We start from the raw sequence: 26,293 nt of genomic DNA on the forward strand, positions 1-26,293 counted from the left end.
CTCCTATCACTGCTTGCTTGTCCCTACAACCACCCCACCCTCAACTTCTCTCCCCCCGACCCCCACCTTAAACCAGCTTATATTTCACCCCTCTCCTAACTACACTCAGTTCTGTTGAAGGGTCATGTGGACTTGAAACGTCAACTCTTTTCTTCTCCACCGATGCTGCCCGACCTGCTGAGACCCTCCGTCTCACCCTGGACACCCTCAGCCTCCCTATAGACACCCTTATTCTCCCCCTCGAACACCCTCAGTCTCCCCCTGGTCCCCCTTAATCTCCCCTCGGACTCCATTAGTCTCCCCCTGGTCACCCTCAGTGTCCCCCTGGACACCCTCAGTCTTCCAATGGACCCCCTCTGACTCCCCCCTGGACACCCTTTTCTACCCCTGGACACCCTAAGTCTCCCCATGGACACCCTCATTCTCCCCCTCGAACACCCTCAGTCTCCCCATGGACACCCTCAGTCTCTCCCTCGAACAGGCTCAGTCTCCCCCTGGTCCCCCTTAGTCTCCCCTCGGACCCCTTCAGTCTCCCCCCGGAGCCCCTCGGTCTCCCCCCGGAAGTCTTCAGTCTACCCCTGCACCGCCTCATTCTCCTCGAACACGCTCAGTCTTCCCCTGAACAACCTCATTCTCCCCCTCGAACACCCTCGGTCTCCCCCTGGACATACTCAGCCTCCCCCTGGACACCCTCAATCTCCCGCTGGTCACCCTCAGTCTCTCCCTGGAACTCCTCAGTCCCCCCGTGGACACCCTTAGTCTCGCACAGGGCAACCTCGGTCTCCCCCTCGGACACCCTAAGTCCCCCCCTGGACACCCTCAGTCTCCCCTCAGACCTGCTCAGACTCTGATCGGACCCCCTCAGTCTCCCCCTGGACACCGTCAGTCTCCCCCTGGACACACTCAGTCTCCCCCTGGACACCCTCAGTCTCCCCCTGGACACACCACAGTCTCCCCCTGGACACCCTCAGTCTCACCCTGGACACCCTCAGTCTCCCCCTGGACACCCTCAGTCTCCCCCTGGACCCCCTCGGTCTCCCCCTGGACCCCCTCAGTCTCCCCCTGAACCCCCTAGGACGCCCCCTGGACACCCTCGGTCTCCCCCTGGACACCCTCAGTCTCCCCGCGGGCCCCTTCAGTCTCCCTATGGTCCCCCTCATTCACCCCCTCGAACACCCTCAGTCTCCGCCTGGACACGCTCAGTCTCCCCCTGGACCCCCTCGGTCGCCACCTGGATACCCTCAGTCTCTCCTCGGACCCCCTCAGTCTCCCCCTGGACACCCTCAGTCTCCCACTGGACACCCTCAGTTTCTCCCCGGAACACCTCAGTCTCCCCCTGGACCCCCTCAGTCTCCCCCTGGACCCCTTCAGTCTCCCCCTGGACACCCTCAGTCTAACCGTGGACACCTTTAGTCTCCCCCTGGACACCATCATTCTCCCCCTGGGCACCCTCAGTCACCCACTGGATCCCCTCAGTCTCCCCCTGGATCTCCTCAGTCTCCCCCTGGATCCCCTCGGTCTGTACCTGGACCCCCTCAGTCCCACCCTGGACCCCCTCAGTCTCCCCCTGAAACCCATCAGTCTCCCCCTGTTCCCCCTTATTCTTTCCGTGGTCCCCATCAGTCTGCCCCCGGAGCCCCTCCATCTCCCCCTGGACACCCTCAGTCTCCCACTGGACACCCTCGGTCTCCCCCTCGGACACCCTCAGTCCCCCCCGGACACCCTCAATCTCCCCTCGGACCTCCTCAGACTCCGCTCGGACCCTCTCAGTCTCCCCCTGGACACCCTTAGTCTCCCCGTGGACAACCTCAGTCTCCCCCTGGACCCCCTCGGTCACCGCACTGGACAACATCAGTCTCCCCTGGACCCCCTCAGTTTCCCCCTGGACCCCTTCAGTCTCACCCTGGAACCCCTCAGTCTCCCCCTGGTCCCCCTTAGTGTCCCCTCGGACTCCCTCAGTCTCTCCCGGACCCCCTCGGTCTCTCCGAGGACACCATCAGTCTCCCCTCGGAGCCCCACCATCTCCCCCTGGACCCCTTCAGTCTCCCCCCCGGACACCTTCCTTCTCCCCCTGGCCCACCTCGGTCCCCTCCTGGACCCCTTCAGTCTCCCCTGGACACCCTCATTCTCCGCCTCGAACACCCTCAGTCTCCCCCGGGCAATCCCATTCTCCCCTTCGAACACCCTCGGTCTCCCCCTGGACACCCTCATTCTCCACCTCGAACACCCTCGGTCTCTCCCTGGACACCCTCAGTCTCTCCTCGAACCCCCTCAGTCTCCCCCTGGACACCCTCAGTCTCACCCTGGACCCCCATCAGTCTCCCTCTGGACACCCTCAGTCTCCCCCTGGTCACCCTCAGTCTATCCCTGGAAGCCCTCAGTCTCCCCGTGGACAACCTCAGTCTCCCCCTGGACCCCCTCGGTCACCGCACTGGACAACATCAGTCTCCCCTGGACCCCCTCAGTTTCCCCCTGGACCCCTTCAGTCTCACCCTGGAACCCCTCAGTCTCCCCCGGTCCCCCTTAGTGTCCCCTCGGACTCCCTCAGTCTCTCCCGGACCCCCTCGGTCTCTCCGAGGACCCCATCAGTCTCCCCTCGGAGCCCCACCATCTCCCCCTGGACCCCTTCAGTCTCCCCCCCGGACCCCTTCCTTCTCCCCCTGGCCCACCTCGGTCCCCTCCTGGACCCCTTCAGTCTCCCCTGGACACCCTCATTCTCCGCCTTGAACACCCTCAGTCTCCCCCGGGCAATCCCATTCTCCCCTTCGAACACCCTCGGTCTCCCCCTGGACACCCTCATTCTCCACCTCGAACACCCTCGGTCTCCCCCTGGACACCCTCAGTCTCTCCTCGAACCCCCTCAGTCTCCCCCTGGACCTCCTCGGTCTCCCCCTGGACCCACTCAGTCTCTCCTCGGACCCTCTCAGTCTCCCCCTGGACCCCCTCAGTCTCTCCTCGGACCCCCTCAGTCTCTCCTCGGACACCCTTGGTCTCCCCCTAGTCACCCTAAGTCTCCCCCTGGACACCCTCAGTCTCCCCCTGGACAACCTCATTCTCCCCATGGACACCCTCTGTCTCCGCCTCGAACAGCCTCAGTCTCCCCCCGGACCCCCTCACTCTCCCCCCAGACCCGCTCGGTCTCAACCTGGACGCCCTCAGTCTTCTCCCGGACCCCCTCAGTCTGCCCCTGGACGCATTTGGTCTCCCCCTGGACCCCCCACTCAGTCGCCCCCTGGACCCCCTCGTTCTCCCCACGGACCCCCTCAGTCTCCCCTCAGACACCCTCAGTCTCACCTCGGACCCCCCCAGTCTCCCCCTGGACCCCCTCGGTCTCCCCCTGGACACCCTCAGTCTCCCCCTGGACACCCTCAGTCTCCACCTGGACCCCCTCAGTCTCCCCCTGGACACCCTCGGTCTCCCCAGGGATCCCCTGGTTCTCCCCGTGGACCCCCTCAGTCTCCACCTGGACCCCACCAGTCTTCACCCGGACCCACTCAGTGTCCCCTTGGAACCCCTCAGTGACCCCCTGGACGCATTTAGTCTCCGCCTGGACCCCCCTCAGTCTCCCCCTGCACCCGCTCAGTTTCCCTTCGGACCCCCTCAATCTCCTCCTGGACCCCCCTCAGTCTCCCCCTGGACCCCCTCAGTTTCCACCTGGACCCCCTCAGGCTCCCCTCGGACACTCTCAGTCTCCCCTCGGACCCACTCAGTCTCCCCCTGGACCCCCTCTGTATCCCCCCGGACACCATCCATCTGCCCCGGCACCCCCTCAGTCACCCCACGGACCACATAGTCTCCCCATGGACCCCCTCGTTCTCCCCCTCGAACACTTTCAGTCTTCCCCTGGACACCGTCAGTCTCCCCCTGGACACCATTAGTCTCCCCCTGGTGACCCTCTGTCTCCCCTTGGACCTCCTCAGTCTCACCCCGCACCCCCTCCGTCTCCCCCTGGACCCCCTCTGTCTCCCCCTGGACACCCTCAGTCTCCCCGCGGGCCCCTTCAGTCTCCCTATGGACCCCTCATTCTCCCACTCGAACACCCTCAGTATCGCCCTGGACACCCTCAGTCTCCCACTGGACCCCCTCAGTCTCCCCCTGGTCCCCCTCAATCTCCCACTGGACACCCTCAGTCTCCCCCCAGACACACTCAGTCTCCCACTGGACCACCTCAGTCTCCCTTTGGACCCCCTTGGTCTCCCCTCGGACACCCTCAGTCTCCCCCTTGACACCCTCAGTCTCCCCCTGGACCCCCTCAGTCTCCCCCTGGACACCCTCAGTCTCCCCCTGGACACCTTTAGTCTCCCCCTGGACACCCTCAGTCTCACCCTGGACACCTTTAGTCTACCCCTGGACACCCTCAGTCTTCCCCTGGGCACCCTCAGTCACCCACTGGACACCCTCAGTCTCCCCACGGGCCCCTTCAGTCTCCCTATGGACCCCCTCATTCTCCCCCTCGTACACCCTCAGTCTCCGCCTGGACAACCTCAGTCTCCCCCTGGACCCCCTCGGTCTCCACTTGGACACCCTCAGTCTCTCCTCGGACCCCCTCAGTCTCCCCCCGAACCCCCTCAGTATCACACTGGACCCCATCAGTCTCCCCTCGGACACCCTCAGTCTCCCCACGGACCCATTCAGTCTCCCCCTGGACCCTCTCTGTATCCCCCTGGACACACTCGGTCTCTCCCTGGACACCCTCGGTCTCACCCTGGACACCCTCATTCTCCCCCTGGATGCCCTCAGACTCCCCATAGACCCCCTCAGTCTCCCCCTGGACACCCTCGTTCTCCCCCCGGACCCCCTCAGTCCCCCTCGGACACCCACAGTCTCCCCTCTGACCCCCTCAGTCTCCACCTGGACCCCATCAGTCTCCCCCTGGACACCCTCAGTCTCCCCCTGGACCACCTCAGTCTCCCTTTGGACCCCCTTGGTCTCCCCTCGGACACCCTCAGTCTCCCCCTTGACACCCTCAGTCTCCCCCTGGACGCCCTCAGTATCCACTGGGACCCCCTCAATCTCCACCAGGACCCCCTCAGTCTCCCCCCGGACACACTCAATCTCCACCCTGTACCCCCTCAGTCTCCCACTGGACACCCTCAGTCTCCCCTGGACACCTTTAGTCTCCCCCTGGACACACTCAGTCTCACCCTGGACACCTTTAGTCTCCCCCTGGACACCCTCAGTCTCCCCCTGGGCACCCTCAGTCTCCCCCTGGGCACCCTCAGTCACCCACTGAATCCCCTCAGTCTCCCCCTGGACACCCTCAGTCTCCCCCTGGACACCCTCAGTCTCCCCCTGGGCACCCTCAGTCACCCACTGAATCCCCTCAGTCTCCCCCTGGACACCCTCATTCTCCCCCTTGAACACCCTCAGTCTCCGCCTGGACACCCTCAGTATCCCCCTGGACCCCCTCGGTCTCCACCTGGACACCCTCAGTCTCTCCTCGGACCCCCTCAGTCTCCCCTGGACACCCTCAGTCTCCCAGTGGACACCCTCAGTTTCTCCCCGGAACACCTCAGTCTCCCCCTGGACCCCCACAGTCTCCCCCCAGACACACTCAGTCTCCCCCTGGACCACCTCAGTCTCCCCTTTCACCCCCTCAGTCTCCCCCTTGACACCCTCAGTATCCACTGGGACCCCCTCAATCTCCACCAGGACCCCCTTAGTCTCCCCCCGGACACACTTAGTCTCCCCCCGGACACAATCAATCTCCCCCTGGACCCCCTCAGTCTCCCTCTGGACCCCCTCAGTCGCCCCCTGGACCCCCTCTGTCTGTACCTGGACCCCCTCAGTCTCCCCCTGGACCCCCTTAGTCTCCCACTGGACCCTCTCAGTCTCCCCTCGGACACCCTCAGTCTCACCCTGGAACCCATCAGTCTCCCCCTGTTCCCCCTTATTCTCTCCATGGACCCCATCAGTCTGCCCCCGGAGCCCCTCCATCTCCCCCTGGACACCCTCAGTCTCCCACTGGACACCCTTGGTCTCCCCCTCGGACACCCTCAGTCCCCCCCTGGACACCCTCAATCTCCCCTCGGACCTCTTCAGACTCGGCTCGGACCCTCTCAGTCTCCCCCTGGACACCCTCAGTCTCCCCCTGGACCCCCTCCGTCTCCCTCTGGAAACCCTTAGTCTCCCCCTGGTCACCCTCAGTCTATCCCTGGAAGCCCTCAGTCTCCCCGTGGACAACCTCAGTCTCCCCCTGGACCCCCTCGGTCACCCCACTGGACAACCTCAGTCTCCCCCTGGTCCCCCTTAGTGTCCCCTCGGACTCCCTCAGTCTCCCCCGGACCCCCTCGGTCTCTCCGAGGACCCCATCAGTCTCCCCCCCGGACCTCTTCCTTCTCCCCCTGGCCCACCTCGGTCCCCTCCTGGACCCCTTCAGTCTCCCCTGGACACCCTCATTCTCCGCCTTGAACACCCTCAGTCTCCCCCTGGACCCCCTCATTCTCCACCTCGAACACCCTCGGTCTCCCCCTGGACACCCTCAGTCTCTCCTCGGACCCCCTCGGTCTCCCCCTGGACCCCCTCAGTCTCCCCCTGGACCCCCTCAGTCTCTCCTCGGACCCCCTCTGTCTCCCCCGGACCCCCTCGGTCTCCCCCTCGGACACCCTTGGTCTCCCCCTAGTCACCCTCAGTCTCCCCCTGGACACCCTCAGTCTCCCCCTGGACAACCTCATTCTCCCCATGGACACCCTCTGTCTCCCCCTCGAACAGCCTCAGTCTCGCCCCGGACCCCCTCACTCTCCCCCCAGACCTGCTTGGTCTCATCCTGGACGCCTTCAGTCTTTTCCCGGACCCCCTCAGTCTGCCCCTGGACGCATTTGGTCTCCCCCTGGACCCCCCACTCAGTCGCCCCCTGGACCCCCTCGTTCTCCCCACGGACCCCCTCAGTCTCCCCTCGGACACCCTCAGTCTCACCTCGGACCCCCTCAGTCTCCCACTGGACCCCCTCGGTCTCCCCCTGGACACCCTCATTCTCCCCCTAGACCCCCTCAGTCTCCACCTGGACCCCCTCAGTCTCCCCCTGGACACCCTCGGTCTCCCCAGGGATCCCCTGGTTCTCCCCGTGGACCCCCTCAGTCTCCACCTGGACCCCATCAGTCTTCCCCCGGACCCGCTCAGTGTCCCCCCGGAACCCCTCAGTGACCCCCTGGACGCATTTAGTCTCCGCCTGGACCCCCTCAGTCTCCCCCTGCACCCGCTCAGTTTCCCTTCGGACCCCCTCAATCTCCTCCTGGACCCCCCTCAGTCTCCCCCTGAACCCCCTCAGTTTCCACCTGGTCCCCCTCAGTCTCCCCTCGGACACTCTCAGTCTCCCGTCGGACCCATTCCGTGTCTACACCTGGACCCCCTCTGTATCCCCCTGGACATCCACAGTCTCCGCCTGGACCCCACTCGGTCTCCCCCTGGACACCCCTCAGTCTCCCCGTGGACACCCTCAGTCTCACCCTGGACCTGCTCAGTCCCCCTTCGGATCCCCTGAGTCACCCCACGGACCCCTTTGGTCTCCCCCAGGACCCCCTCCGTCTGCCCTCGGACCCCCTCAGTCTCCCTCCGAACCCCCTCAGTATCACACTGGACCCCATCAGTCTCCCCTCGGACACCCTCAGTCTCCCCACGGACCCTCTCTGTATCCCCCTGGACACACTCGGTCTCTCCCTGGACACCCTCGGTCTCACCCTGGACACCCTCATTCTCCCCCTGGACGCCCTCAGACTCCCCATAGACCCCCTCAGTCTCCCCCTGGACACCCTCGTTCTCCCCCCGGACCCCCTCAGTCCCCCTCGGACACCCACAGTCTCCCCTCTGACCCCCTCAGTCTCCACCTGGACCCCATCAGTTTCCCCCTGGACCACCTCAGTCTCCCCTTGGAAACCCTCAGTCTCCCCTCAGACCCCCTCAGTCTCCCCCTGGACACCCTCAGTCTCCCCCTGGCCCCCTTAGTCTCCCCCTGGACCCCCTCATTCTCCCCCCCGAACACCCTCAGTCTCCCGCTGGTCCCCCTCAGTCTCCCCCTGGACCACCTCAGTCTCCCCTCGGATCCCATGAGTCTCCCCCCGGACCCCCTCAGTGTCCCCACTGACCCCCTCAGTCTCCCCCCGAACCCACTCCATCTACCCCCGGATCCCCTCTGTCTTCCCATGGACACCCTCAGCATCCACCCAGACCCCCTCATTCTCCCCTCGGACCCCCTGAGTCGCCCCCCGAACCCCCTCAGTCTCCCCCTGGACACCCTCCGTCTCCCCCTGGACCCCCTTGGTCTCCCCTCGGACCCCCTCGGTCTCCCCACGGATCCCCTGGTTCTCCCCGTGGACACCCTCAGACTCCCCATAGACCCACTCATTCCCCCCCTGGACCCCCTCATTCTCCCGACGGACGCCCTCAGTCTCCCCTCGGACACCCTCAGTCTCCCCTTGGACACCCTCCGTCTCCCCCTGGACACCCTCGTTCTCCCCCCGCACCCCCTCAGTCTCCACCTGGACCCCCCGCAGTCTCCGCCCGCACCCGCTCAGTTTCCCCCCGGACCCCCTCAGTCTCCAGGTGGACACCGTCAGTCTTCCCCTGAACACCCTCAGTCTCTCCCTGGACCCCCCTCAGTCTCCTCCCAGACCCCCTGTGTATTCCCCTGGACAACCTCCGTCTCCCCCTGGACCCCCTCTATATCTCCCTGGACCCCCTCAGTCTCTGCCTGGAACACCTCAGTCTCCCCCTGGACACCCTCAGTCTCCACCTGGACCCCTTCAGTCTCCCCCTGGATCAACTCAGTCACCCCTGGACCCCATCATTCTCCCACTCGCACACCCTCAGTCTCCGCCTGGACACCCTCAGTCTCCCCCTGGAACCCCTCAGTGTCCCCTCGGACCCACTCAGTCTCCCCATGGACCACCCTCAGTCTTTCCCTGGACACCCTCAGTCTCCCCCGGACCCCCTCAGTCTCTCCCTGGACCCCCATCAGTCTTCTCCTGGACCCCCTGAGTCTCACTCCGGACCCCTTCGGTCTCCCCCGGACCCCCTCAGTCTCTCCCTGGACCCCCCTCAGTCTTCTCCTGGACCCCCTGAATCTAAGCCCGGACCCCCTCGGTCTCCACCCCCCACACCCACGGTCTCCCCCTGGCCCCTTCAGTCTCCCCCTGGAGACCCTCAGTCTCCCACTGGACCCCCTCAGTCTCTCCCTGGAACGCCCTGAGTCTCCTCCTGGACACCCTCAGTCTCCCCTCCGTCACACACCGGATCCCCTCTGTCTTCCCCTGGACAACCTCAGCCTCCACCCGGACCCCCTCAGTCTCCCCTCGGACCCCCTGAGTATCCTCCTGGACCCCTTCGGTCTCCCCCTGGACCCCTTCTGTCTCCCCCTGGACAGCCTCGGTCTCCCCCTGGACCCCCTCGGACCGCCTCGGACTCCCTCGGTCTCCCCCCGGACCCCCTGGGTCTCCCCCTGGCCCATTCAGTCTCCCCCTGGACCCCCTCACTCTCCCCCTCGAACACCCTCAGTCTCCCCCTGGACACCCTCCGGTACCCCCTGGACCCCTTCAGTCTCTCCCTTTACCCCATCAGTCTCCTCCCATCCCCCTCCATCTCCCCCTGGACCCCCACATTCTCCCCCTCGAACAACCTCAGTCTCCCCCTGGACACTCTCAGTCTCCCCTCGGACACCCTCAGTCTCCCCCTGGACCCCCTCAGTCACCCCCTGGAACCCCTCAGTCTCCTCCTGGTCCCCCTTAGACTACCCTCGGACTCCCTCCGTCTCCCGCGGACACCCTCAGTCTCACCCCCGGACCCCCTCGGTCTCTCCCTGGACCCCATCAGTCTCCCCCCGGCCCCCTCCATCTCCCCCTGGACACCCTCAGTCTCCCCTTGGACCCCCTCAGTCTCCCCTCGGACCCCCTGAGTATCCTCCCGGACCCCTTCGGTCTACCCCTGGACCCCCTCGGTCTCACCCTGGACACCCTCGGTCTCCCCCTGGACCCCCTCGGACCACCTCGGTCTCCCCACGGACCCCCTGGGTCACTCCCCGGACCCCCTCAGTCTCCCCCTCGAACACCCTCAGTCTCCCCCTGGACCCCCTCTGTCTTCCCCTGGACACCCTTAGTCTCCCCCCGGATCCCCTGAGTCTCCCACCGGACCCCTTCGGTCTCCCCACTGACCCCCTCTGTGTCCCCACTGACCCCCGCGGTCTCCTCCCAGACTCACTCAGTCTCCCCCCGGACTTCCTCAGTCTCCCCCCGAACCCCCTCCGTCTCACTCCAGATCCCCTCTGTCTTCCCACTGTACCCCCATCCGTCTCCCCCTGGTCCCCCTCAGTATCCCGTGGACACCCTTGGTCTCCCCATGGACCCCCTCGGTCTCCCCTCGGTCACCCAACGGACTCCCTCGGGCTCCCCCCAGACCACCTCAGTCTCCCCCTGGGACCCTTCAGTCTCCCCCTGGACCCCCACGGTCTCCCCCTGGACCCCCTCAGTCTCCCCCTGGGACCCCTCAGTCTCCCCCTGGACCCCCTCGGTCTCCCCCTGGACACCCTCGGTCTCCCCTGGACCCCCTTGGTCTCCCCCTGGACCCCCTCAGTCTCTCCTCGGTCTCCCTCAGTCTCCCCCTCAGACACCCTCGGTCTCCCTCTGGACCCCCTCGGTCTCTCCCTCGGACATCCTCGGTCTCCCCCTCGGACACCTCAGTCTTAACCTGGACACCCTTAGTCTCCCCCTGGTCACCCTTCAGTCTCCCCTTGGACCACCTCAGTCTCCCCCTGGACACCCTGAGTCTCCCCCTGGACACCCTCCGTCTCCCCATGGACCCCCTCAGTCTCCCCCTGGTCACCCTCCGTCTCCCCCTGGACACCCTTAGTCTCCCCCTGGACAACCTCAGTCTCCCCCTGGTCACCCTCAGTCTCCCCCTGGACACCCTCAGTCTCCCCCTGGTCACCCTCAGTCTCCCCCTGGTCACCCTGAGTCTCCCCCTGGACACCCTCAATCTCCCCCTGGACCCCCTCTGTCTCCCCCGGACCCCCTCGGTCACTCCCTGAACACCGTCAGTCTTCCCCTGGACCACCTCATTCTCCCCCCGGACCCCCTCAGTCTCCCCCTGGACACCCTCATTCTCCCCCTCGAACACCCTCAGTCTCCCCCTGGACCCCCTCTGTCTCCCCCCTGGACACCCTCAGTCTCCCCCTGGACACACTCAGTCTCCCCCTCGAACACCTTCAATCTCACCCTGGTCCCACTTATTCTCCCCTCGGACTCCCTCAGTCCCTCCTGGGCCCCCTCAGTCTCCCCCTGGACCCCCTTACTCTCCCCCGGACTCCCTTGGTCTCTCCCTGGACCCCATCAGACTCCCCCCGGACCTCCTACATCTCCCCCTGGACCCCCTCACTCTCCCCCTCGAACACCCTCAGTCTCCCGCTGGTCCCCCTCAGTCTCCCCCAGGATCACCTCAGTCTGAGCCTGGACCCCCCTCGGTCTCCCCCTGGATACCCTCAGACTCCCACTGGACGCCCTCAGTCTCTCCCTGGAACCCTCTCAGTCTCCTCCTGGACACCCTCAGTCTCCCCTCCGTCACACCCCGGATCCCCTCTGTCTTCCCCTGGACACCCTCAGCCTCCACCTGGACCCCCTCAGTCTCTCCTCGGACCCCCTGAGTATCCTCCCGGACCCCTTCGGTCTACCCATGGACCCCCTCAGTCTCCCCCTGGACACCCTCGGTCTCCCCCTGGACCCCCTCGGACCACCTCGGTCTCCCCACGGATGCCTTCGGTCTCCCCACGGACTCCCTCGGTCTCCCCCCGGACCCCTTCGGTCTCCCCCCGGACCCCTTCGGTCTCCCCCCGGACCCCCTGGGTCGCTCCCCAGACCCCCTCAGTCTCCTCCCGAACCCCCTCGGTCTCCCCCCGGACACCCTCAGTCTCCTCCTGGACCCCCTCTGTCTTCCCCTGGACACCCTCAATCTCCCCCTGGAGCACCTCAGTCTCCCCTCGGATCTCCTGAGTCTCCCACCGGACCCCTTCGGTCTCACCACTGACCCCCTCTGTGTCCCCAATGACCCCCTCGGTCTCCTCCCAGACTCACTCAGTCTCCCCCCGGACTTCCTCATTCTCCCCCCGAACCCCCTCCGTCTCACTCCGGATCTCCTCTGTCTTCCCACTGTACCCCCCTCCGTCTCCCCATGGTCCCCCTCAGTATCCCGTGGACACCCTTGGTCTCCTCCTGGACCCCCTCTGTCTTCCCCTGGACACCCTCAATCTCCCCCTGGAGCACCTCAGTCTCCCCTCGGATCTCCTGAGTCTCCCACCGGACCCCTTCGGTCTCACCACTGACCCCCTCTGTGTCCCCAATGACCCCCTCGGTCTCCTCCCAGACTCACTCAGTCTCCCCCCGGACTTCCTCATTCTCCCCCCGAACCCCCTCCGTCTCACTCCGGATCTCCTCTGTCTTCCCACTGTACCCCCCTCCGTCTCCCCATGGTCCCCCTCAGTATCCCGTGGACACCCTTGGTCTCCCCCTGGACCCCCTTGGTCTCCCCATGGACCCCCTCGGTCTCCCCTCGGTCACCCAACGGACTCCCTCGGACTCCCCCCGGACCCCCTCGGTCTCCCCCCGGATCCCCTGGTTCTCCCGTGGACACCTTCAGTCAACCCCTGGACACCCTTAGTCTCCAAATGGACACCCTCAGTCTCCCCCTGGACACCCTCATTCTCCCCCTCGAACAGCCTCAGTCTCCCCCTGGACCCCCTCAGTCGCAGCCTGGACACCCTCAGACTCCCCATAGACCCCCTCAGTCTCCACCTGGACCCTCTCAGTCTCCCCTTGGAAACCCTCAGTCTCCCCCTGGACACCCTCATTCTCCCCCTCGAACACCCTCAGTCTCCCGCTGGTCCCCCTCAGTCTCCCCTCGGATCCACTAAGTCTCCCACTCGGACCGCCTCGGTCTCCCCACGGAACCCCTCGGTCTCCCCACGGACACCCTCGGTCTCCCCACGGACACCCTCGGTCACCCTCTGGACCACCTCGGTCTCCCCTCGGACTCCCTCGGTCTCCCCCCGGACCCCCTCGGTCTCCCCCCGGACCCCCTCGGTCTCCCCCCGGATCCCCTGGTTCTCCCCGTGGACACCCTCGGACTCCCCCTGGACCCCCTCATTCTCCTCCTGGTCGCTCACGGTCACCCTCTAACACCCTCGGTCTCCCCACTGACCCCCTCAGACTCTCCCTCGGAAACCCTCATTCTCCCCCTCGAACACCCTCAGTCTCCCCCGGACAACCTCATTCTCCCCCTCGAACACCCTCAGTCTCCCCCTGGACACCCTCAGTCTCTCCGCGGACCCCCTCAGTCTCCGCCCGGACCCCCTCCGGTACCCCCTGGACCCCTTCAGTCTCTCCCTTTACCCCATCAGTCTCCTCCCATCCCCCTCCATCTCCCCCTGGACCCCCTCATTCTCCCCCTCGAACAACCTCAGTCTCCCCCTGGACACTCTCAGTCTCCCCTCGGACACCCTCAGTCTCCCCCTGGACCCCCTCAGTCACCCCCTGGAACCCCTCAGTCTCCTCCTGGTCCCCCTTAGCCTACCCTCGGACTCCCTCCGTCTCCCGCGGACCCCCTCAGTCTCACCCCCGGACCCCCTCGGTCTCTCCCTGGACCCCATCAGTCTCCCCCCGTCCCCCTCCATCTCCCCCTGGACACTCTCAGTCTCCCCTCGGACACCCGCAGTCTCCCCCTGGACCCCCTCGGTCTCCCCCTGGATAACCCCAGTCTACCCCGGGACCCCCTCGGTCTCCCCCCGGACCCCCTCGGTCTCCCCCCAGACCCCCTCGGTCTCCCCCCGGACACCCTTGGTCTCCCCCCGGACACCCTCAATATCCCCTGGGACCCCCTCAGTCTCCCCCGGGACGCCCTCAGTCTCCCCCTGGACGCCCTCAGTCTCCCCCTGGGACCCTTCAGTCTCCCCCTGGACCCCCTCAGTCTCCCCCTGGGACCCCTCAGTCTCCCCCTGGACCCCCTCGGTCTCCCCCTGGTCACCCTCAGTCTCCCTCTGGACACCCTCGGTCTCCCCTGGACCCCCTTGGTCTCCCCCTGGACCCCCTCAGTCTCTCCTTGGACCCCCTCAGTCTCCCCCTCAGACACCCTTGGTCTCCCTCTGGACCCCCTCGGTCTCTCCCTCGGACATCCTCGGTCTCCCCCTCGGACACCTCAGTCTTACCCTGGACAACCTTAGTCTCCCCCTGGACACCCTTAGTCTCCCCCTGGTCACCCTCAGTCTCCCCCTGGACCACCTCAGTCTCCCCCTGGACACCCTGAGTCTCCCCCTGGACCCCCTCAGTCTCCCCATGGACCCCCTCAGTCTCGCCCTGGACACCCTCAGTCTCCCCCTGGACCCCCTCTGTCTCCCCCTGGACCCCCTCGGTCTCTCCCTGAACACCGTCAGTCTTCCTCTGGACCACCTCATTCTCCCCCCGGACCCCCTCAGTCTCCCCCTGGACACCCTCATTCTCCCCCTCGAACACCCTCAGTCTCCCCCTGGACCCCCTCTGTCTCCCCCCTGGACACCCTCAGTCTCCCCCTGGACACCCTCAATCTCCCCCTCGAACACCTTCAGTCTCACCCTGGTCCCCCTTATTCTCCCCTTGGACTCCCTCAGTCCCTCCCGGACCCCCTCAGTCTCCCCCTGGACCCCCTTAGTCTCCCCCGGACTCCCTTGGTCTCTCCCTGGACCCCATCAGACTCCCCCCGGACCTCCTACATCTCCCCCTGGACTCCCTCAGTCTCCCCCCGCACCCCTTCCTTCTCCCCCTGGACCACCTCGGTCTCACCCTGGACCCCCTCAGTCTCCCCTGGACACCCTGTGATTTTGGGAGATTTTCAGATTGAAAACAGTGAGATAGTTTCAGAGTTGAGTATTTTTCACCATTCATCTACATTTTAGAGCTTTTAGTTCTATTCTCATCTCTGTGGCTCCTTTACTGTGGATCTGAATCCATGTCCATCCATTGCTCTTTTTCACCTCTGCCCTCCCTGATCACCTCTCTGCCATTGTCTAACGTCCTCTGTTCCTCTGTCTCTAATACTGGGTGTATTTTAATTATGTTTAGTATTTTACTGTTACTCCTGCTGACCGTGTCTAAATGAAGTTTCCACTGCTGCCCATCTCCAGACCATGTGCTGCTGTCTTCCCAGCTTTATCTTCGCACAGTATCTTTCACAGTCAGGAATAGTTTTTCTTGTGCTACAGTCCATTTCTCTTCCACTTCTGAGCTTATTTTGACCATCAAATTCTGCACCATTTTTATTCCCCCTAATTCATTCTGCACACCCTGAAATGTTAACTCCACAGATACTGCCTGACCTGCTGAGTATTTCCAGCATTTGCTCTTTTTATATCTGATTTCCAGCAGCTGCAGTATTTTGCTATTATTTTATTGCAGGTGTTGTTCACAGAACCGAGTCTAGAAACACAGACGGACCGATTAAGAGCTGGTTTGTATCAGGGTGGCTGTTGGTTACAGAAGTTGGTCCCTGGCCTCCAGTGTAGGTCCTTTCTCAACCAGTCACTGAATCACTGAATGATTACAATACAGATGGAGGCCATTCAGCCCATTGTGCCCATGCTGGCTCTCTGCAAGAGCAAATCAGTTAGTCCCTCCCCTGTCCTTTCACTAGCAAGACCAGCAAATATGGCCAATCCCCAGTTGCCTGTGGAGAAGATGATATTTGACCTTCTTGAACCGCTGCAGTCCGTGTGGTGAAGCTGCTCCCACAATGCTGTTAGGTAAGGAGTTACAGGTTATTCACCCAGTGATGATGAAGGGGCAGTGATATATGTCCAAATCAACAACAACACTCTGTATTTACATTGCACATTTTGTGTAATAGGAAGCTCCAAAATGATTGATAGGAATGTTATAAAGAAACATTCGACACTGAGCCACATAACAAGACATGAGCGCAGGTGAGCGAATGTTTAATCAAAAGGTTTTAAGGAGTATCCTAAATGAGGAAAAAGGTATTGAGAGGTTTAGGTGGAAATTCCAGAGCTTATGGCCTTGGCAGCTGAAGGTGCGGGCACTGAAGGTGGGACAATTAAAATCAGGAATGCCCAGGAGGCTGGAATTAGAAGAGCGCAGATATCTCAGAGGGGTGTGAGACTGGAGGAGATTCCATAGATAGGGATTTGAAAATATGGAAGAGGAATTTAACATTTTGGTGTTTCTTAACCCTGAGTCTTTGGTGGTCAGTGAGCACAGGGGTGATGGGTGAACAAGACTTGGTGCGAGTAAGCACACGGGTAGCAGAGTTTTGGATGGCTTCAAGATTACAGGGAGGCTGAATGTGGGAGGCCGGCCACAAGTGCGTTAGGATAGTTAAGTCTAGAGGGAACAAGGGAATGGATGAGAGTTTCAGCAGCAGATGAGCTGAGACTGGGGTGGAGTCGGGCGATGTTACTGAGGTGGAAATAGGCAGTCTTGGTGCTAAAGTGGATATGTGGTTGGAAGCTCATGTCGGGGTCAAATATGACACTGATTTTTCAACAGACTGGCTCAGCCTCAGACAGTTGCAGGGAGCCAGTGGATCTAGAGTGGAGTTTGTAGCGGGGACGGAAGATAACGGCTTCACTCTTCCCAGTGTTTAAATGTAGGAAATGTTCATCCAGTACTGAACGTCAGACAAGTCAACTTGGAGGTGATGATGTTTGGTCCTTGTAGGTGGTGGAGGTTGAGGGTTTGGGACATTCTATGAAAGGTCTGGTCGAGTTGTAGAAATGTAAATCCCCTCTACTTCACCAAAGCCAAAAAAGTGTCATACGGTTTCGAAATGTTAACTCTGTTTGTCTCTCAACAGATGCTGCCAGATCTGCAGAGATTTTCCAACACTTTTTGTTTTTATCCCTCTCCTTTTCATGCTGTCTCACTCATCTCTGTCTCTCTCTCCTCTCCCTCCCACCCCCAACGCCAACCCCTGTCTGTCTCTCTCTCCTCTCCCTCCCACCCCCAACGCCAACCCCTGTCTGTCTCTCTCTCCTCTCCCTCCCACCCCAACGCCAACCCCTGTCTGTCTCTCTCTCCTCTCCCTCCCACCCCCAACGCCAACCCCTGTCTGTCTCTCTCTCCTCCTGTGGAGGGCACAGTCATCTACAGGCCCAAACTGGGTTGCAGGTTTCCTTCCCTGAGGGACATTAGTGAACCAGTTGGGTTTTTATGACAATCCAGCAGTTTTCATGGTCACTTTTTCCTAGTGCCGGCCCCACAAATTCCCAGATTCATTCAGCTCAATTTCACAACCTGCCTTTGTGTTTTTGTGGGTTCTCTCTCACTCCATTTTTACTGTTTTAAATCAATTTCACAGGGTATTAGAAGGTGAGGACTTGCAGTCAGGAAACTGAAACCAAACATCACATCAGGATCTGACGGAGTCGGCTAATTTATCGTAACCTGAATATCATTGGATTTTAAACATGGAAGGAAAAAGCACCGTTCACAGTGGGGAGAAACTGTACACGTGTTCTGTGTGTGGACGAGGCTTCAGCGAATCATCTGGCCTGTCGAGACACAAGCGCAGTCACAACCCGGAGAAACCTTGGAAATGTGAGGACTGTGGGAAGGGATTCAAATCCCCATCAGAGCTGGAAACTCATCGACGCACTCACACTGGGGAGAGACCATTCACTTGCCCCATGTGCAGGAAGGGATTCACTCAGTTATCTACCCTGTTGACACACAAGCGAGTTCACACTGGGGAGAGACCATTCACCTGCTCAAAGTGTGGGAAGGGATTCATTAGTTCAGCGAACCTAATGACACATCAGAGAGTTCACATTGACGAGAGATCTTTGAAATGCCCAGACTGTGGGAAGTGCTATAAAAGTTCCCAGGAACTGATGTCGCATCAACATGTTCACACTGATGAGAGACCGTTCAGGTGCTCTCACTGTGGGGCTGGGTTCAGGCAATCTTATCAACTCACTATACACAAGCACACTCACACTGGAGAGAGACCATTCACCTGCTCCGAGTGTGGGAAGGGATTCACTCAGTCATCCACACTGCTGAGACACCAGCGAATTGACACTAGGGTGAGGCCATTCATCTGCTCTGAGTGTGGGAAGAGATTCACTCAGTTATCCACACGACAGAGACACCAGCAAGTTCACACTGGGGAGAGATCATTCACCTGCTCCATCTGTGGGAACAAATTCAGTCTGTCAGCCACACTGCGCAGACACCAACGAGTTCACACTGGGGAGAGACCATTCACCTGTTCCAAGTGTGGGAAGGGATTCACTCAGTCATCCACACTGCACAGACACCAGCGAGTTCACCTGCTTCGAGTGTGGGAAGGGATTCACTCAGTCACCCAACCTGCTGATGCACCAGCGAATTCATGAGTAACGACAGTAAGTGGATTTTGCTGTTAATCACATCCAGGACTGAACCATGTCCGTTACTGTATGTTTCTGCTGATGTTAATAAACTCCAGATAGATATAAGGGTTAATGTTGTGGATAAAATTCAAATAAAACAGCTTTGTATTAAACACAAAGTGCTGAGTCTATTAATACAGCATTTCCCAAACCTTTCCCAGTGAGGCCTCATTTTAATGACTCAGACTTGGTGTGACCTTAGAGTGAAAATCTGGGGGTTACAGGAGATGTTGAGTGGGGCGGGGGGAAGGAGGCTTCAGACAGACAGTTTGGACAATCATTATTGTGCAGACAGCACTTCAAGCAGCTAAATACTTGCTCTAAGCTCAATGGAAATTTAATATAATGTAAAGTCTACATTGTAAATTAGACTCATGTATAATTAACTCTTAATTCTCTTTACAACTCTCTATAATTCTTCACTAAATAAAATCTTGAAATTCCATTTCTGCGTGTACAGGATATTTCATATAAATGACTGCCTTTGTCTGTGACATCTTTTGATTATCTGCTCCTTTCACTGCTTGCTTGTCCCTACAACCACCGCCCCCCACCAACTTCTCTCCCCCCACACCACCCCCCCAACTTTAAACCAGCTCATATTTCACCTCTCTCCTAACTATACTTCAGTTCTGTTGAAGGGTCATGAGGACTCGAATCGTCAACTCTTTTCTTCTCCGCTGATGCTGCCAGACCTGCTGAGTTTTTCCAGGTAATTCTGTTTTTGTTTTGGATTTCCAGCATCCGCAGTAGTTTTTTGATTTTACCTCAATGTCGTTTAGCCATGTTACAGGGGTTCAGATACACAAATCTTTACAGTTGAAGGACGAGATAAAAATGCTGTTTGAACCTGTTACCCCACTTTCCTTCATAAAATTAATTTGGAAAAATATTGGTTAGGCTGCATTTAGAATATTGAGTCAAATCCTGGGCATCTTATGGCAGGAATGGCGTCAAGGTCATTGAGAGGGTGCAGAAGAGATTTACAGAGGTGATACCACGGATGAGAGGCTACAGCACAAAAGGAGGCCATTTGGCCCATTGAGCCTTTGCCAGCTCTTTGGATGAGCGATCTGAATAGTCCACTCCCCTGCTGTTTCCCCATGGTCCTGTCAATGTTTTCCTTCAAGCATTTCTCCAATTCCCTCTGGAAGTTACTGTTGAACCTGCTCCCACCAAAGCTTCAGACAGTGTATTCCAGATGATATCAACTGACTATGGAATGAAATGTTTTCTCATGGTGACCTGCCTGCTGTGAATCTCCTGTTTGTGTTCCTAACTTAGTTCTGACTTTTCTTTCCCATGAGGAGAGACTGGAGAAACTGGGGGTATTTTCATTCGAACAAAGCAGGATGAGAGGAGATGTGAGAAAGGGGTTCAAAACTGGATCAAGGACAAGGTCCAAAATATTACAGATACTCCTTGTCTTTCAGGATCTGTGTCTGGGGGAGAAGCTGGTGGGTTTAAGTCATCATCATTGAGGTGAACAACTACTGTCAAAATAAACACACTCACCCATCAGCCTGTCCCCCGGATACAGATACTGAGAGACAGGGAGTGTCCGGGACAATGACATTTCTCACTCAGTAAGGTAGAAATTGATCCTGTATCTCACCCCATTGATCCTGAGCTCCACACGGCTCGAATCCTCTGCCTGTTTCCCTCCCTGTAACAGCACTGAACTAAAGCCAACCCATAATGAGCAGGGCTCAGGGAGAATGGTTACTAGGCACTGCAGTGATGTCATAAAGCAGCGTCATTCAACCCAGCTGGTCCCGTCCCTGTCCCTTTAAAGGTGGAAAACTGGGACATCCTGTCTCCAAACACATCCCACCCTGTTCACACTGAGAATCCCAGGGTGGAGAACTGGGACATCCTGTCTCAAAACACATCCCACCCTGTTCACACTGAGAATCCCAGGGTGGAGAACTGGGACATCCTGTCTCAAAACACATCCCACCCTGTTCACACTGAGAATCCCAGGGTGGAGAACTGGGACATCCTGTCTCCAAACACATCCCACCCTGTTCACACTGAGAATCCCAGGGTGGGGAACTGGGACATCCTGTCTCCAAACACATCCCACCCTGTTCACACTGAGAATCCCAGGGTGGAGAACTGGGACATCCTGTCTCCAAACACATCCCTACCTGTTTACACTGAGAATCCTAGGACTTGGGAGATGACAGCATATTCCAACAGTGTAGAAAGGAGAGGTAGATTGGAGATGGGGCAGTTTGCAAGAACGGTGGGTTCAAAGGTTTATTTTTGAGGAGTGGGTGATGATGGCAGATTTGAGGCAAAGAACAGCACCTGAAGAGAGAGAACTGCTAACCATGTCTTCAAACATGGGGAAGTTGGGTGATCAGCAGTTTGGTGGGAATAGGGTCGATGTAGCAGGAGGTGGGTCTCATGGACAAGATGAGCACTGAGAGGGCATCAGGAGGGATGGGAGAGAAACTAAAGAAAGATGTGGATTCAGGGCTCGGACAAGGGGGAACTTTAGAGACAGTTTGTCCCAGTGGGTTTGTGGAAGGGAGGGAAGCAGCAGAGGCAGCTGATCGGATTGTCTCAATCTTAGTGACAAAGAAGCTCCATGAGCTCCTCACACTTGTTGCTGGAGGTGAGGATGGAGGAGACAGGGGAGAAGGAGAGCCCTTCAAATGGAACTAACAGAGATGTTCAAAAGATTCAACACACACTGTGTTTAATAAAAAGCTGATTTATTTAACATCATCCAGAATATTAGGAGTCGATGAACATCAGCAGAAACAGACCCCGAAGAACACGGTTCAGTCTGGATGTGATTAACAACAAAATCCAATCACTACAGTTGGTGTCAGCTGTGGCTCAGTTCATAGCACCCTCGCCTTTGAATCAGAAGGTTGTGGGTTCATGTCCCACTCCCGGAAACCAAGAACTGTGAATGTACTCGAAAGAGTTACATGCGATCTGTTGGTAACTCGAAAGAGTTACTTGTGAACTCGCTGGTGTCTCAGCAGGTGGGATGAGGTAGTGAATCCCTTGCCACACTCAGAGCAGGTGAACGGCCTCTCCCCAGTATGAATTTGCTGGTGTACAGTGAGCTGAGATGATGTCTTGAACCCAGTCCCGCAGAGAAAGCACTTGAATGATCTCTCATCAGTGTGAACATGCTGATGGCGCATCAGGTTCCCAGAACTTTTATAGCATTTCCTGCAGTCTGGGCATTTGAAAAGTCTCTCCTCTGTGTGAACTTGCTGGTGCGCCAGCAGGTGGGATGACTGAGTGAACCCCTTCCCACACTGGGAGCAAGTGAACGGCCTCTCCCCAGTGTGAATTCTCAGGTGTACAGTGAGGCCGGATAATGTATTGAACCCAGTCCCACACTGAGAGCACCTGAAAGGTCTCTCATCAGTGTGAACTCGCTGATGATCATTGAGTTGAGATGATCGCCTGAACCCTGTCCCACAGTTCGAGCACCTGAACGGTCTCTCGTCAGTGTGAACACGTTGATGGGACATCAGTTCCCCAGAACTTTTATAGCACTTCCCACAGTCTGGGCATTTAAAAGGTCTTTCATTGGTGTGAACTCGCTGGTGTTTCTGCAGGTGGGATGACTGAGTGAATCCATTACCACATGTGGAGCAGGTGAACGGTCTCTCCCCAGTGTGACTGCGCTGATGCTTTTCCAGGTCAGATGGGTATTTGAATCCCTTCCCACAGTCCCCACATTTCCATGGTTTCTCTCCGTTGGGACTGCATTTATGTTCCATTGGGTCAGAGGATTGACTGAAGCCTCGTCCACACACAGAACACGTGTACAGTTTCTCCCCACTGTGAACGGTGCTTTTTCCTTCCATGTTCAAAATCCGATGATATTCAGGTTTTGACAAATTGGGCGACTCCGTCAGATCCTGATGTGATGTTTGGTTTCAGTTTCCTGACTGCAAATCCTCCCATTCTAATCCCCTGTGGAATTGATTTAAAACAGAAAAAAGGGAGTGAGAGAGAACCCACAAAAACACAAAGGCAGGTTGTGAAATTGAGCTGAATGAATCTGGGAATTTGTGGGGCCGGCACGAGGAAAAAGTGACCATGAAAACTGCTGGATTGTCATAAAAACCCAACTGGTTCAATCATGTCCTTCAGGGAAGGGAACCTGCCCCCGGGTCTGGTTGTACACAAGATTCTGGCCTCTCGGAGAGAAAATAGAGACAAAGAGAGAGAGGGAGAGAGACAGAGAGAGAGAGGGAGGGAGAGAGGTGGCAGAGTCGCTTGGTAAAGCAAATGGATTTTATCATCTAAAACTCAACCAGAACTTTGACAGAATCTTCCGAACCCTCAACCTCTTCACTCCAGAAGGACCAGGGTAGCAGGTGTATGTGAACAACATCACCTCCAAGTTCCCTTTCAAGTCACACACCGTCCTGACTTGTCTGACATCCAGTACTGGATGAACAGAAATTTCCTCATTAAATATTGGGAAGACTGAAGCCATTGTCTTCAGTTCCCGCTACAAACTCCACTCCCTACACATCAACTCCATCCCTCTCCCTGACAACTGTCTGAGACTGAACCAGACTGTTCACAACCATGGTGAAATATTTCACCCCAAGATGAGCTTCCAACCACATATCCACATCATCACCAAGACCGCCTCTTTCCACCTCAGTAACATCGCCCGACTCCAGCCCAGTCTCAGCTCATCTGCTGCTGAAACTCTCATCCATTCCTGTTACCTCTTGACTTAACAATCCTAATGCACTCCCGGCCGGCCTCCCACATTCAGCCTCCCTGTAATCTTGAGCTCATTCAAAAATCTGCTGCTTATGTGCTTACTCGCACCAAGTCTTGTTCACCCATCACCCCTGTGCTCACTGACCTACAAAGGCCCTGGGATAAGGAGAACCAAAATTTTAAAATTCTCATCCTTGTTTTCAAATCTCTCCATAGTCTTTCCCTCCCTACCTCTGTAATCTCCTCCAGCCTCACAGCCCTATGAGATGTCTGCGCTCCTCGAATTCCGACCTCCTGAGCATTCCCAATTTTAATTCCTCCACCTTTGGTGGCCACGCCTTCAGCTGCCAAGATCATGAACTCTGGAATTTCCTCCATAAACCTCTCCACCTCACTTTCCTCCTTTAAAATAATCCTTAAAATTTACCTTTTCAACTACACATTTGTTAATCTGCCCTGATATCTCTTCATGTGGTTCGTTCTCAAATGTTTCTTGAAACACTCCTGTGAAACACCTTGGAACATTCTGTTACACAAAAGGTGTGATACAAATACAAATAAGACTAGTATCCTAAACCTAAATAAGGGCAACTCTGTGGGGATGAAAGCTCAGCTCACTGAAGTGAACTGGGAAACTAGGCTAGAGAATAGATCAATAGAGAAGCAGTGGCAGACATTTAAGGGGATACTTCAGAGTATTCAGAATAAGTACATTGCTACAAAAAGAACAATTCTAAGGGGAGGACCCAACATCTGTGGTTTACTAAAGAAGATAAGGGAAGCATCAAACTTAAGAAAAAAGCATACAACTCCACAAAGATGAGTGGCAGGACAGATGATTGGACAGAATATAAAGAACAACAGAGAATGACTAAAAGGTTTATCAGGAGATAGAGATTAGAGTATGAAATTTAAAAATGGATAGCAAGAGTTTCTTCGGTTCCTAAAAAGGAAAAGAGTGAGTTAAGTGAGTGTTGGTCCTCCAGAGAGTGTCAATGGGGAGTTAATAGTAGATAAGGAAATGGTGGAAGAGATGAACAAATATTTAGTTTCTGTGTTCAATATAGAGGATACAAAAAACATTCCAGTAATAGCTGCAAATGAGGAGGTGACAGGAGAAAGGAACTTGGTGAAGTTGAAATCACTGGGGAAATGGTACTGAGCAAATTGACGGAGCTGCTAATGTCAAGTCTCTGGGACCCAGTGAACTACATCCTGGGGTCTTAACAGAGGCGGCTAATGTGGTAGTCGGTGTTAATTTTCCAAAATTTGCTAGATTCTGGAAAGGTTCCATCAGATTGGAAAGTACCAAAAAAACCCTCTATTCAAGAAGGGAGGGAGGCAGAAAACAGGAAACTATAGGCCAGTTAGCTTGACTTCTGTTGTGGGGAATTATTAGAATTGATCATTAAAGAGGTTATAGCTGAGCACTTAGACTGCTCAAGGCAGTCAGGAAGAGTCACCATGGTTTTGTAAAAGGAAAGTCATTTTTAAACAAATTATTGGAGTTTTTTGAAGGAATAACATGCGCAGTGGATAAAGGGGAGCCTGTAGGCATACTGCACTTGGATTTCAAGAAGGCATCTGATGGAGAGTGTGAGAGGAGGACTCTGGGACAGGCAGTCAGCAGCAGCTAGAGTAGAGAGCAAGGGGAGGACTCTGGGACAGGCAGCCAGCAGCAGCAGCTAGAGGAGAGAGCAATCGGCCAGTGGTCATGGACAGGAGGGTGTCACAATGAGTCAGGCAGGTAGAGGGATCCAGGAAGTACCACTGAAGGAGCCTCAGCCCTTGCCCTTACCCAACAGGTTCGAGATTCTTGCTCCCTGTGTGGATGAGAGCAGGGACTGTAGGGAGGATGAGCAAACTGACCATAGCACCGTGGTACAGGGAGCCATTCAAGTGGGGGGAGAAAAGTGAAATGTATTTGTAATCAGGGACAGAATAGTTAGGGGAATAGATACTGTTCTCTGTAGCCAGGATCGAGAGTCCCGAAGGCTGTGTTGCCTACCTGGTGCCAGGGTTAAGGATATCTCAGCTGGCCTGCAGAGGAACTTGGAGTTGGAGGGGAAAGATGCAGTTGTCGTGGTCCACGTAGGTACCAATGATATAGGTAGAACAAGGAAAGAGGTTCTGCTGAGGGAATACGAGCAGCTAGGGGCTAAATTAAAAAGCAGAACCAAAAAGATAACAATCTCCGGATCACTACCTGAGCCACGAGTTAATTGGCACAGGGTCAATAAGATTAAACAGGTAAATGCGTGGCTCAAAGATTGGTGTGGGAGAACTGGGTTTGAATTCATGGGACATTGGCACCAATACTGGGGAAAGAGGGAGCTATTCCGTTCGGATGGGCTCCACTTGAATCAGGCTGGGACCAGTGTCCTGGCGAATTGCATAACTAGGGTTGTAGATAGGGCTTTAAACTAAATAGTAGTGGGGGGGAGGAATTAGTTGCATGGAAATATAAAAAATCAAAGTTTAAACAGAGGGTAAGAGTGCAGGTTAGGGACGAGGCCGATTGCTATCAAAAAGTGAAAGGAAGGGATAGAGTGTGTGAGCGCCATATAGCACCAAAGAATCATATAAGCAGTAGGGAAAATTGACAATGGGGAAAACTTAAAGACTTTGTATCTGAATGCACGTAGCATTCAGAATAAGACTGATGAGTTAACAGCGCAAATAGAGATAAATAGTCATGATTTGGTGGCGATTACTGAGACGTGGTTACAGGGAGAACAAGTTTGGGAGTTGAATATCCAAGGGTACTCAGTGTTTCGGAAGGATGGGCAGGAAAGAAAAGGAGGTGGTGTAGCTTTGTTAGTAAAGGAAGAGATCAGTGCTATAGTGAGGAATGATATAGGCACTGGAGAGCAAGACGTAGAGTCAGTCTGGGTAGAAATAAGAAATAGCAAGGGAAAGAAGTCCCTGGTGGGAGTAATCTATAGGTCCCCAAACAGTAGTTTAGCAGTAGGGCACAGTATAAACCAGGAAATACTGGGAGCATGTAAGAAAGGCACGGCCATAATCATGAGTGATTTTAATACGCATATCGACTGGACTAATCAAATTGGCAAAGGGTAGCCTTGAGGGAGAGTTCATGGAATGTATTAGAGATTGTTTCTTGGAGCAATATGTTGTGGAACCAACCAGGGAGCAGGCTATTCTGGATTTGCTTTTGTG

General features: G+C 57.1%; 1 pseudogene; it reads left to right on the top strand.

Moving 5' to 3' along the window:
- LOC144698055 (uncharacterized) overlaps positions 1-26,293 on the top strand; it is a 176,866-nt pseudogene that overhangs the window by 136,641 nt on the left and 13,932 nt on the right.

This window comes from Cetorhinus maximus, chromosome 23 (genome assembly GCF_964194155.1).
Source record: "Cetorhinus maximus chromosome 23, sCetMax3.hap1.1, whole genome shotgun sequence".
Classification (NCBI taxonomy): Eukaryota; Metazoa; Chordata; class Chondrichthyes; order Lamniformes; family Cetorhinidae; genus Cetorhinus; species Cetorhinus maximus.